Genomic DNA, 13,595 nt, shown 5'->3' with positions numbered 1-13,595 from the left:
ACCCAGTTATCCTGATCTGACTGAATGATGCTGAAATGCCACCAAGCTGAGTTGGGGCTAACTGCACTTTCCCCCTAAAATCTAATTTGCTTATTATCTTTCATGTGGGTTCTGGCCTGCAGAAGTCCCACCGAGACGGACTGAATTACTTGAGACTCTGTGGAAAAAGTCAAGAGAGTGGGAGGGAGTCGGGAGCCAACTCCAAGAGCCTCTCAAATGCTCCCACATTTATTGTGTACAATCAAAGGAAAAATCACTAACAGTTGTGTGATGGAATGCAGGAATTTAGGGAAAGACACGATGGGATCGAGATTGTAGAGATCACAATGAGTACAAAGGACTTTGTTTATCTTTAGGGATGTCATGGGGAGAGGGGATCAAGATACATTCTTATGGATATGTTAAAGCAGACCACCAGACCAGCCAGTTCCTTGTTTTGGGGATAAAAGGCTATCTAACAGCAGGCATGCCCAGCGTTTATAGCTGAGGGCCTGGGTCTTTGCTTTGCAACGAGCAGAGTGCTGTCTAAAACCTCAACCACACAAGCAAGGCATTGTCTCTCTTTTTACAGCAAGGAGACAGGAGTGCAGATGCACAGGCACCTACTTGCAAGGCAGTTACTAAGCACATTTGTTCTTTAAGGAGACAAGCGGCTGGGGTCTGTTACAATTTGTTAACCCAATCATGGGCTCTCATACTTTCAAACATAATCAGAAATTTGGATTGGATTAAGGTAGGAACTAGCTTGGAAGCCATTCAAAAGCCTACAAGACTCCAGGCATAGTAAATATAAATGATTAAATTTAAAAGTTGTCACATAGGAACTCTTGCTTCTAAATGCATTCTTGTCTCTTACAGAAACTTCTATTTGTGGAATACATTCTTCTCTCTGTAGAGAAATATTTTTAACAGTAGTAATAATTATGCAAAAATATTTTGCATAGGTACTATGTTGAAGATACAGCAAAATGTTGGGATACAGTGAATTTAATTCAAATGGTGCTGATTCTCTTTCTTAGCATTGTCTGGGCATCTTGCCACTGTATATCCCACTGTGGTAGTAATATAGCTAACTAATTATTTATTAATTTCATCTGTATGAGCGATCATTTTTCACTGGTTTTTCCATCTGCTTTATATTATCATTATATATACGTAATAATCATTCTGATTACTTTGTTTCTCAATGATTTTTTAAATAATTTCACAATCAAAGGACATTGATTATAGCTCTTGACATTAAAACACCTATAAAATTATTGTCCACAAATAATCACCATAGTCATTGAAAAAATTAGTTTAAAGTACAATGAACTTTAAATTGACTTTAATTTCTTTTGTAGTTGTATTTGAATCAAGCTTTTTAAAAAGCTATGTAACTAACAGTCTAGGAATATGAAAACATTTCAAAGATCCAAAAAATTAAATAAGAGACGATTGAGAATACAAGCTTTGGCAAGAATGAAATATTAATCAGTGGTTTCATCTGACAAGAGACTCAGTCTTTTGAAACTAACATAAAATGCCGAATTTGTATAGTGAACATGCAACATAATTAGACATTTCTAATAATTGACTCTGTCAATAGCAAATATTGATATTTTGAGTAGATTACCACTCATTTTCTTTTTTTAAGGAAAAATGATAATCTAATGAAAAAAGATTAGATTGTTGCACATTCTTTCCCTGTGAATTAGTAATTTGATACTAGTAACTGACACAATGGTACACTCTTGATGATATATTGAATTATCATGAAGTGGATTGACATATCTATATGAATCACATGTTTTAATGGTCATGTTGATAAAGATCTATAAATTTTCCCATTCTTTTCTTTCCTACTCATCCCACTATTCATCTTTATCATCGGTGAAAATGGACAAAACCATTATAAAGTGACTATAATTTGATGTAAATAAGCCTGATGGAGATTTTTTTTTTTTAGGCTGCAACCATTTGTCCCTCAGAACAGAACAATTAACTAGACAAAGGACTACAGATCTAATTTTCATGGTATGTGAAAACTAAAATGCTTCTGGGGAAAGTAAAAGCAAACATTCCCTATCTTTATATCATACACAGGCTTAGCTCATTTTATTGTGCTTTGCAGATATCGAGGCTTTTACAGCCTGAAGGTTTGTGGCAACACGACCTGGAGCAAGTCGATTGGCACCATTTTTCCAACAGCATTTGCTCACTTCCTGCCTCTGTGTCACATTCTGGTAATTCTTGCAATATTTCAAACTTTTTCATTATTGTTATATTTTTATGGTGATCTTTGATCAGTTATCTTTGTGTTACTATTGCAATTATTTTGGCGGGCCACTAACCAAGCTCATATAAGATGGTAAATTTAATCGATAAATGTGTGTGCTCTGAATGATCCACCGACCGGCCGAACCCCCATCTCTCTCCCACTCCTCAGGCCTCCTGACCAAAGGGACACACAGTATTGAAATTAAGCCTATTAATAACTCTACAATGGCCTCTAAGTGTTGAAGTGAAAAGAGAGTCACACTGTCTCTCATTTTAAATAAAAAGCTAGAAATGCTTAAGCTTAGTGAGGAAGGCATGTGGAAAGCCGAGATAGGCCGAAAGCTAGGCCTCTTGTGTAAACAGTTAGCCAAGTTGTGAATACAAAGGAAAAGTTCTAGAAGGACATTAAATCTGCTTCTCCAGTGAACATACAGATGATAAGGTGAAACAGCCTTTTGGCTAATATGGAGAAAATTTTACTGGTCTGGATAGAAGATCAAACCAGCCATAACATTCTCTTAAGACAAAGCCTAATCCAGAGCATGGCCCTAACTCTCCTCAGTTCTATGAAGGCAGAAGAAAAGTTAGAAGCTAGCGGAGTTTGCTTCACAAAGTTTAAGGAAAGAAGGCATCTCCGTAACATGAAAATGCAAGGTGAAGCAGCAAGTGCTGATGTAGAAGCTTCAGCAAGTTATCCAGAAGATCTAGCTGAGATCATTCATGAAGGTAGCTACATAAAACACCAGATTTTCTGTGTAGATGAAACAGCTTTCTACTGAAAGAAGATGCCATCTAGAACTTTCATAAAGAAAGAAGTTAATACCTGGCTTCAAGCTTCGAAGGAAAGGCTGACTCTAATTAGGGGCTAGTGCAGCTGGAGACTCTTAAGTTGAAGTCAGTGCTCATGTACCATTCCCCAAATCCTAGAGCCCTTAAGATGATGCTAAATCTACTCTGCCTGTGCTCTATCAATGGAACAACAAAGCATGGGTGATAGCACATCTATTTATATGGTTTACTGACTATTTTTAGCCCACTGTTGAGTCCTAGTGCTCAGTAAAAAAGACTCCTTTGAAAATATTACTGCTTATAGACAATGTACCTGGTCACCCAAGAGCTCTGATGGAAACGTACAACAAGAATCATGTTGTTTTCATGCTGCAAACAGCATCCATTCTGCAGCCCATGGATCAAGGAGTAATTCTGAATTTCAAGTCTTATTATTTAAGAAATACTTTTCATAAGGCATATACATAGCTGCCATAAATAGTGATTCTTCAGATGGATCTGGGCAAAGTAAATTGAAAACTTTCTGGAAAGGATTCACCATCCTAGATACCATTGAGGACATTTACAATTCATGGAAAGAAGTCAAAACATCAATGTTCACAAGAGTTTGGAAGAAACTGATTCCACCTTCATGGGTGACTTTGTGTGTGTGTGTGTGTTTGTGTGACTCAAAACTTTAGTGGAGGAAGAAATTGCAGATTTGGTGGAAATTGCAAGGGATAGAAAATTAGAAATTTTCTGGAGCCTGAAGATGTAACTGAATCTTACTATAAAACTTTAGTGGATAAAGAGTTACTTCTTATGGATGAGCAAAGATGAAGTGGTTTCTTGCTCTTGGTGAAGATGCTGTAAAGATTGTTGAGATACAACGGAAGATTTAGAATATCACATAAATTTAGTTGATAAAGCAAAGGCAAAATTTGAGTGAATTGACTCCAATTTGAAAGAAATTCTACTGTGGGGAAAATGCTACCAAAGTGTATTATGTGCTACAGAGAAATTGTTAGTGAAAGAAAGAGTCAATTGATGTGGCGAACTTCATTGTTGTCTTGCTTTAAGAAATTGACACAGTGGCCCCAGCCTTCAGCAGCCACCACCCTGATCAGTCAGCAGCCATCAACGTTGAGGGAAGACCCTCCACCAGCAAAAAGATTACAACTTGTTGAAGGCTCAGATAATGGTTAGCATATTTTAGTAATGAAGTATTTTTAATTAAGGTATGTACATTGACTTTTTAGATGTAATGCTATTACACACTTAATATACTACAATATGTTGTAAACATAGTTTTAATATGCACTGGGAAACCAAAAATTTCATGTGACTCTCTTTATTGTGATGTGCACATTATTGTGGTGGTCTGGAACAGAACCCACAATATTTCCGAGGTATGCCTGTGCAATTTCTATGCTTCCTGAGGCTAAGTCTTATAAGAGTGCTGGATAAAAAAGACAGATTATATTCAAGCAGCTGAAAATTAAAGAAAGATAAAGAGAAAATCTTGACAGAAGCCAGAGGAAAAAAGATACATTGTATAGAAAGAAACAAAGATAGAAATTATAGAAGTATAAAGAAATGTCAAATATTGAAAGAAAAATCACTCATACTATAATTCTGTACTAAAAAATAAAAGCAAAATATATTTGGAGGAAAATAAAAACAGAGAGAACTAGTATGTCTGAATCACAAATAATATTAACAGAGATTCTTCTGGTAGGAGGAATATGATCCAGTCAGAAACTTTGGAAAACTGTTTTATAATTTCTGGAAAGTAAAAAAAAAAAAAATCTAAGTATTCAGAAGTCAGTAACTTCTATATAAACTCTATGGACAGTAGTTCAGATAGCAATTCCATACTCACAGCGTTTGCTGTGCCAGTTTAGGTTTGTCCAAAAGGATGTACAGTCAGGGATTAGACTGAAACTGTGTGGTTAATTCAAGTCTCAGTTTAGTTCTCACTTTCTTAGGCTAGCTTTGGTTTGTTCCATGCGTATGTGTTTTAGGGATTAGGCTGTGACATGCATGAATACATGTATAAGCATACCTCATTTTATTGCACTTTATAGATACTGCATTTTTTTTCCCACAAATTAAACGTTTGTGCCAACCCTACCTGAAACAAGTCTATTGGCACCATTTTTTCCCCAACAGCATTTGCTCACTTCCTGTCTCTATGTCACACTTTGGTAATTCTCACAAAATTTCAAAATTTTTCGTTATTATTATATATATTTTTTGGTGATCTGTGATCAGTTATCCTTAATGTTACTATTACAAACTCACTGAAGGTTCAGATGATAGCAATTTTTTAGCAATGAAGTATTTTTAAATTAAGGTATGTACTTTTTTTAAAGACATAATGCTATTGCACACTTAATGGACTACAGTATAGTTTACACATAACTTTTATGTGCACTGGGAAATCAAAAAAATGTGTGTGACTCATTTTACTGCGTTTTTCGGTGGTCTGGAACTGAACCTGCGGTACCTCCGAGGCTCGCCTGTAAAAAGAATTAGGGGACCCGTTTTTCTGGCTTCTCCTCTCTAGTGTTTCCTGCTCACACTCCTGCTTGCCTGAGGCCCTTTCAGTGTTTCCCTTTGGTCATAAACAGGGAGGGAATTCTATCACTGTTCTAGTTGCAGACACCACTGTGGCTGGAGCCCAAGACACAAGTCAAGCCTCGAGAAGGAAAAAACAGAAACAAAAACCAGAAAACTCATCCTTTGAGGGTTGCTTCTCAACGTTTGACTCTTTTCCACAGCTTACCTGCCTTAAATATCCCATTCTTTAAATAGCTTGATTTTTTGTTTCTTTGTATGTGTGCGTGTGTGTATTTGCTAAAGCTCAGTTATAGTAAGGGACAGAGATGCACTCTGGAGAACTTGCACTGCCTCAGTGAAACCAAAACTCCTCCTATATATTTACCTTAAATTTGGGTTATTTCATATTTCTGCTAATGAGTTTTTATTTTTAGAAATACTGACTGGTTCTTTTCCCAATCTTCATGATACTTTCTCTAATTTTGCCTTTCTTTTAGTAGTTTTCCAAAATTTTTTCTTTTATTTTTAGATGTAGTTAATATAGTTTTACATTTTTAATAATCTATGTCCCTTTGTACCAGTATTTGAAGTTTTCACCTGTCTGTTTCTCCTGACTGTCATTTCTGTTTATTGTTCTCGTTATTCTCTGCACCCGGTACGTTCGACCTTATGTTGACCATTTCAGAATCCATTTGTATAGTGTTTGCCTGACCGTGTCCGCTGTGCTCCTTAAAGGCCTTAGCAGTCTGGAGCTGCTTTAAAACAATTTGATAGCTTATGCTTCTTTGACCTTTCAGAATATGTGAACACACGCTGTAAATTTGCATGGTGGCTGGTTTAATTCTGGCTGTTGCTTCCACTGACGGTATATTACTTTGGATTACTACTTCATTTTATAATGAGTTGAATCCCCAGCCTGGGCTCAGAGTTTTGATTTATATTCTTTTACCCTGGGAGGTAATCAGAACCAGAGTCTTAATTTACTGAGATTTGGTAATGCCCCTTAGGGGGAAAAAAAAAGAAGCTAAATCCCCTTTAGGAAAAAAAAAACGCAGTTGTGTTCCAATTTCCTATTTAGTTTTGACCTTGTGTGTGTGTGTGTGTGTGTGCATATATATAAAAATAAAATTTATAGTTGATTTACAATAAAATATTAGTTTCAGATGTACAACATAGTGATTCAATATTTTCATAGATTATACTCCATTTAAAGTTACTACAAAATAATGGCTATAGTTCTCTGTGCTGTACAATATATCCTTGTTGCTTATCTATTTTATACATAGTAGTTGACCTTAGTATATTTTGAGCTCAGGATGTATTTCAGCCATTTTATGCTAAGACTTTAAAAAATTTATCCAGCATATTTAAATATTTTCAGCACTAAAATGGATCTTACTAATTGAGACAACATTAGCAGAAATTAGAAGCATATAGCTTTAACCTTAAAACTTTAACTCTTCTGGGATTTACCTCTGCCTCTATTATGAAATATGTTTATAATATTTTCCTAAAATGAATAGCCAGTTATCTCAACATTGTCTCATGTTGAGATAACAATTGTCCATTTTCTTTCAATTATATGACTTGTATTATTTATTACATAGTATATGCATATGTATGAAAAACCTTCTTCTGAAATTTCTATTCTCTTAAATTACTTTATTTTTAATTTCTGTATCAGCACCATTCTCTTTAAATTACTATCATTTTATATTATTTTAATATATATTTAATCAAGGTCCTCTCATATTCCTCTTTGCCAAAATTTGTTTGGCTGTACTCATGCACTAATTCTTCCCAATACATTTTAGGAGTAGCTTTTAGAATTTCATCAATATACAACTGAAATTAGATTAAGATTTTTAAATTAATTTAGGGAGAAATAGTATCTCTGCGATATTGAATATTCCAAAGTTATATCTATATTATTGTATTATTTAATTTTATTTAGTTTTTATATGGTTATTATCCCGTGTTTAATATTTAAAAATAGCCTAGGTTAGGATTATTAAGAATAATACATGCTATGAGAAACTTTGTTCATATCTTTTGGGAAATAAGTCTATGAATGTCCTTGTGTATAAACAGACATGGGCTTGCAGATCATTTTGTCTATGTACACTCTTAATACATACTAACAAATTATTTTCCGAAGTGGCTAAATAAGTGTATATTGCTGCTGTATTTTGTAAGTTTCAGTGGATTCACATTTCACTAACATTTAGCATTGTCTGTCTTTTTTATGGTACCTGTTCTGGTGGGTATGTAGTGGTTTGTGTTTTAACTTGTATTTCTCTGATGAATAATAAAGTTGAGCACTTTCTTGTATGCTTGTTTACATTTGAATATCATTTTGTGTGAAGTGTCCAGTGAAGAATTTTATCAATGAGGGACAATTACATCTCTATGTGTAGAACTTTTTATACATTCTGAATAAAATTCTTTTGTCAGATGTATACATCCCACCCTTTGGGATCTTTTCATCATACTAATTAGCATCTTTTTTATTATCAGAAGTTATTAATATTAATATATTGATTTCTTCATTTTTACCTTTATTAATAGAACTTTTAATATAATATTTAAGCAATTTTTACCTACTTAAATGTCACGATCACACTTTTTTCTATAAAAGCATTAATGATTTTACCATTAGAAATTACGTGTACAATTCATTAGAAATTAATACTTTCTATATGAACATCTAATTTATTCGGCACCATTTATTGAATAGAACATAGTTTCCCATTGTCCTAAATCAGATGAAGGTATATGGGTGTATCTGTTTCTTTACTCTCTATTCTGTTCCATTGGTCTAATTGTCTAGCATTGTGCCTTATTTTTTCTTGATTATTTGTGTTTTATATATATTTTAGATCAGGTTGTCTACAGACACGCACAGAGGTATGTACACACACTCATGACATGCCAGAAATTTCAATGGGAGGGGATTGAATTTACCAATTTGAGAAAATTACCATCTTTACAGTACGGATTTGATGTTACAATATTTTGTTTAGAATATTTGTGTCTGTGTTCATGGGGGACATTGATCTGCAGTTTACCTTTTTCTTCTGGTTTTGTTGAGATGTAATTGACGTAGAGCACTGTATTAGTTTAAGGTGTACAGCATGATGACTTGCCTTGCCTACATAGTGAAATGATTATCACAGTGAGTTTAGTGACTGCCCATCATCTCATACACACATGAAATTAAAGAAATAAAAAGATTTTCCTTGTGATGAGAACTTAGAATTGGCTCTTAACAACTTTCATATATAACATACAGCAGCATTAATTATATCTACCATGTTGTACATTACATCCTTAGTACTTATTTATCTTATAGCTGGAAGTTTGTGCCTTTTGACTGCCTTCATGTAATTCCTCCTCCCCAGTCCCCCCCCACCTCTGGTAAACACAAGTCTGATCTCTTTTTCTCTGAGTTTGTTTGTTTGTTTTTGAATTATAATTGACCTACAACACTGTGTTATTTCCTGTTATACAATCTAGTGATTCAGTATTTTTGTACATGTCAAAATAATAAGCACAGTTTACTTCTTCTAGGTTTTGGTTCAAGATAATGCCCATACAAGGAGTTGGGAAGTATTCACTTCTCTTACATTTTCTGGAAAACTTTGTATAAAATTGGTCTGATTTCTTCTGAAAATATTTGGTAGCATTTCACCAGTGAGATTCTGGGCCGGGGAAGGATTTATCTACAATTTCGATTTCCTTAGTAGATAAAGAGCTATTCAGAGTATTGATTTCTTCTTGCAAGGATTTTGGTAGTTTGTGTCGTATAAGCAATTTGTCCATTTCATGTAAGTTGTCAAATTTATAGGCAAAAGTTGTTCTTAACACTTCCTCACTTTCCTTTGTCATGATATCAGTTCTCTCAGCCTGATGTTGGTAATTATCTTCTTTTTTTCTTACTCTTTCTCTTTTATTTATAATTTTTCTCTCATTTTGGAGGGTTTTTTTTCTGTGATTTCATTAATTTTAATTGAAGTATAGTCAGTTATAATGTATTGATTTCTGGTGAACAGCATAATATTTCAATCATACATATACATACATATGTATTCATTTTCATATCTTTTTCATTATAGGTTACTATAAGATATTGAATATAGTTCCCTGTGCTATACAGAAGAAATTTGGTTTTTTTTAATCTATTTTATATATAGTAGTTAATACTTGTGAATTCAAACTCCCAATTTATCCCTTCCCACCTCCTTTCCCCCCCCAGTAATCATAAATTTGTTTTCTATGTCTGTGAGTCTGTGCTTTATAGATAAGTTCATTAGTAGTTCATTAATGTCTTCTTTTTTTAGATTCAACATATGAATGATATCATATGGTATTTTTCTTTCTGTTTCTAGCTTACTTCACTTAGAATGATGATCTCCAGATCCATCCATGTTGTTGCAAATGGCATTATTTTATTCTTTCTTATGACTGGCTAGTATTTCATTGTATAAATGTCCCACAACTTCATCCAGTCCTCTGTCAATGGACATTTGGTTGCTTTATGTCTTGGCTATTGTAAATAGTGCTGCTATGAACACTGGGGTGCATGTATCTTTTCGATTTAGAGTTCCCTCCAGATGTATGCCCAGGAGTGGGGTTGCTGGATCATATAGTAAGTCTATTTTTAGTTTCCTGAGGAATCTCCATTCCTGTTTTCCATAATGGCTGCACCAAACTACATTCCCACCAACAGTGTAGGAGGGTTCCCTTTTCACCACACCCTCTCCAGCATTTATTGTTTGTGGACTTTTGAATAATGGCCATTTTGACTGATGTGGGGTGATACCTCATTATAGTTTTGATTTGTATTTCTCTGGTAATTAGCAATACTGAGCATTTTTTCATGTGCCTGTTGGCCATTTGTATGTCTTCATGAGAGAACTGCTTGTTTAGGTCTTCTGCCCATTTTTGGATTGGGTTGTTTGCTTTATTCTTACTAAGTTGTATGAGCTGTCAATATATTCTGGAAATTAAGCCCTTGTCAGTCTCATCATTTGCAAATATTTTCTCCCATTCCATAGGTTGTCATTTTGTTTTGCTTATTTTGTCATTTGTTTGTTTGCTGTGAAAAAGCTTATCAGTTTGATTAGGTCCCATTTGTTTATTTTTGCTTTTATTTCTATTGCCTGAGTAGACTGGAGGTTTCTATTTCACCAATTTTCACTTTGATTTTTATAATTTCTTCTGCTTGCATTAGATTATATTTGCTCTTCTGTTTCCAGTTTCTTAAGGTGAAAGATAAGGTACATGATTTGAGTCTCTTTATCACTTCTATTATAAATTTTCTATGCTTTAAATATTCCCTTAATATTGTTTTAGTAATATTCCACATATTCTGACATGTTGTGTTTCCATATTCATTCATTTAAACACTTTTAAATTAATGATACTTAATTCACTGTCCAGAATATGATCAATCTAGATAATGGTTTATGCGCATGTGACTATAAATGCATTTTGCTCTTTTGCAGGGAGCATGCTACTGTAAGTGTCAACTAGGACAAGCTGGTTGATTGCATTTTCATATCTGACTCTCAGGAAAGCTTTTAAGTTACTTCAAAGCCTTATACAGCCCTATATGGTTTTCTCTTTTACATTTCTCACATCAACTGTTTTACTTCTCTTCTTTCACACTCCACTCAAAATGTAAGCCTCCTCTACCATTATTCCAGTCACACAAGCCTCCTTCTGTTCTTTGAACATGCCAAGGAAGTTCTGCTCCGAGACCTTTGCATTTGTTATTTGTTCATCTGAAATGTTCTTGGCCCAGGGAATGGCCAAATTCAGCATGTGCTTCAGGGCTCTTCTCCGATATGATGTTAGAGGAAAAATCTCCCCCAGTAAATCTGTATAATACAGTGAGCCACACCAGTGTTCCCTTTTCAGCTTACCCTGTTTTATTACTCTACCTTTTATATATTTGATTTTTGTTTGTTTAATTCTTCTTTGTTTGCCTCCAGCCACTGAAATATAACTTCCGTTGAGACAGGAAATTCGTTTTGTTTCATTTTTTATTTCCAGTGCCAAAATGGGGTCTAGAACATGCTATGGTATCTCACACATCTTAAAATACAGGTGTCCAACTATGAGTTTAAAATAATATCTCTGCCCTAAACAATTTTATTACTTTTTAAAATAAGTGTGCAGTCACACTGTTTTTCTAAATTCTGTGTAAACAGGGCTTGAGGCAGAAGGAAAAAATGAAAGTAAAATATTGGAAGAAAACTTATAAAGTGTTTCTGTGTCACTTCTTTGCCCCCATTATTGTTTACTTCCTTCTGAAAACCTGCTTTGTTTTTATCTGCACATGTTGAAACTGGGGTGCGTTTGTGGTTCTGTTTGAAAGTACACTCCCTTCTGGTTTTTTTCTCTTGTGCATTCCTAGATGTCCTTTGCTTTTTCTTCATTCACAGGTCTGATCTCTTTTATATTTTATAGAAATAGTCATGACCCTTCAGTCAATGGCACTCCAGTTCATCTCATTATTACATGATTGTTTGAACCATGACATACTTCAACTTGGGAATCAAAAGAAATGACAGTGTTCACTTTGGAAGCACATATACCAAAACTGGAATTATATAGAGAAGATTAGCATGTCTTCTGTGCAAGGATGACACATAAATTTGTGCTATGTTTCATATTTTTCCAATAAGCATATGAAAAGATGCTCAACATCATTAGAGAATTGCAAATTTTTTAAAAATGAAATTGTTTCCATTCCACATACATTAGAATGATTAAAATCCAAAACATTGGCAACATCAATTGCTGGCAAGGATGTGGAGCAACAGAGAAAATACATTGTGCTGGTGGGGATGCAAAATGGTACAACCATCTTGGAAGATTGTTTGACAGTTTCTTATGAAAAATAAGATATGATAAGATCCATCAATCTCATTCCTTGATATGTACCCAAATGAGTGGAAAGCTTATGTCCATGCAGAAACCTGCACACAGATATTTATAATAGCTCTATTCATAATTGTCAAAACTTGAAAGCAACTTCAGTAGGTGAATGGATGAACGGTGGTCCATTCAGACAATGGAATATTATTCATTGAGCTATCAAGCCATGACAGGACATGGAAGAAACTTAAATGCATATTACTGAGTGAAAGAAGCCGATCTGAAAAGGCTGCATACTGTATGATTCCAGCTACAACACATTCTAGAAAAGGCAAAACTATGGAGACAGCAAAAAAATGACTAGTTGTTGCCAGGGGCTAGAGAGGAGGGAGGGGTAAATAGGTAGAGCACAGAGGAGTTTTAGGACAATGAAACTCTTCTCTACAGACACATGTCATTACATTTATCAAAGCCCATAAAGTATATCACACCAAGAGTTATCCCTAATGTGAACTATGGGCTTTGAGTGACAGGTTCTGTTCTATTCATTGAGCCTACAGCAGTGACACAACAGATTGAGTCCTCCCTTCATGGAGTTTGGATCCTAATGGAAGAAGAAAATCAATAAGAAATGTAATAATGCATTAAATGAAGTGCCTAATTTATATTTTATTTTCCCTTCAGGTAAACAGATTTTTCTCACTCTCTCTCTCCTTTGCACTCACACAAATGCATACACAGACCACACACACGAACACACACACAAGCATGCATGTAGTCACAGACCTAGTTGATGGGCTTCAGGAAAATTACAATATCTAGGGATGCAATCTCCACTGCTTTATGCTATGGCTAATTCCCTTCTATGTGACTTATTTCCCCTTGAGAGTTTTTGGAATGTGTTGATTCTGGGAAAACAAACATTTTGTAATGGATAAGAGAAAGAAGAAGGGCATATAAATTGGAAAGGTGATTGGGTTGACTGTTTTCTGTGACATGTTCCAACATTGAAAGTGTAAATCACAATTTGTAAAGTCATAGGCAAGAATATCACTCCAGTAAATTTTTAACATTATAGTGCCGTCAAATTATAACTTGTTCTTAAAGGGATAAACTTTAAG

General features: G+C 34.6%; 1 long non-coding RNA gene and 1 other non-coding gene across 2 annotated transcripts in view; both read left to right on the top strand.

The window, feature by feature from the left end:
• Positions 1–1,946: 1,946 nt before the first annotated feature.
• LOC135322117 (uncharacterized) overlaps positions 1,947–13,595 on the top strand; it is a 73,461-nt gene continuing 61,812 nt past the window's right edge. Inside the window, exons 1-2 of the long non-coding RNA XR_010382425.1 lie at positions 1,947–2,016; positions 2,114–2,225. This is a non-coding gene — a long non-coding RNA (uncharacterized LOC135322117). The remainder of the gene's footprint in view (positions 2,017–2,113; positions 2,226–13,595) is intronic.
• LOC116149144 (U6 spliceosomal RNA) lies at positions 12,167–12,273 on the top strand. The gene has a single exon (XR_004132766.1). It is a non-coding gene; the product is annotated as a U6 spliceosomal RNA (small nuclear RNA).

This window comes from Camelus dromedarius, chromosome 1, assembly GCF_036321535.1.
Source record: "Camelus dromedarius isolate mCamDro1 chromosome 1, mCamDro1.pat, whole genome shotgun sequence".
Classification (NCBI taxonomy): Eukaryota; Metazoa; Chordata; class Mammalia; order Artiodactyla; family Camelidae; genus Camelus; species Camelus dromedarius.
Note: the sequence above shows the minus strand (reverse complement) of the source record. Positions and strands in the feature narration are given on the sequence as shown.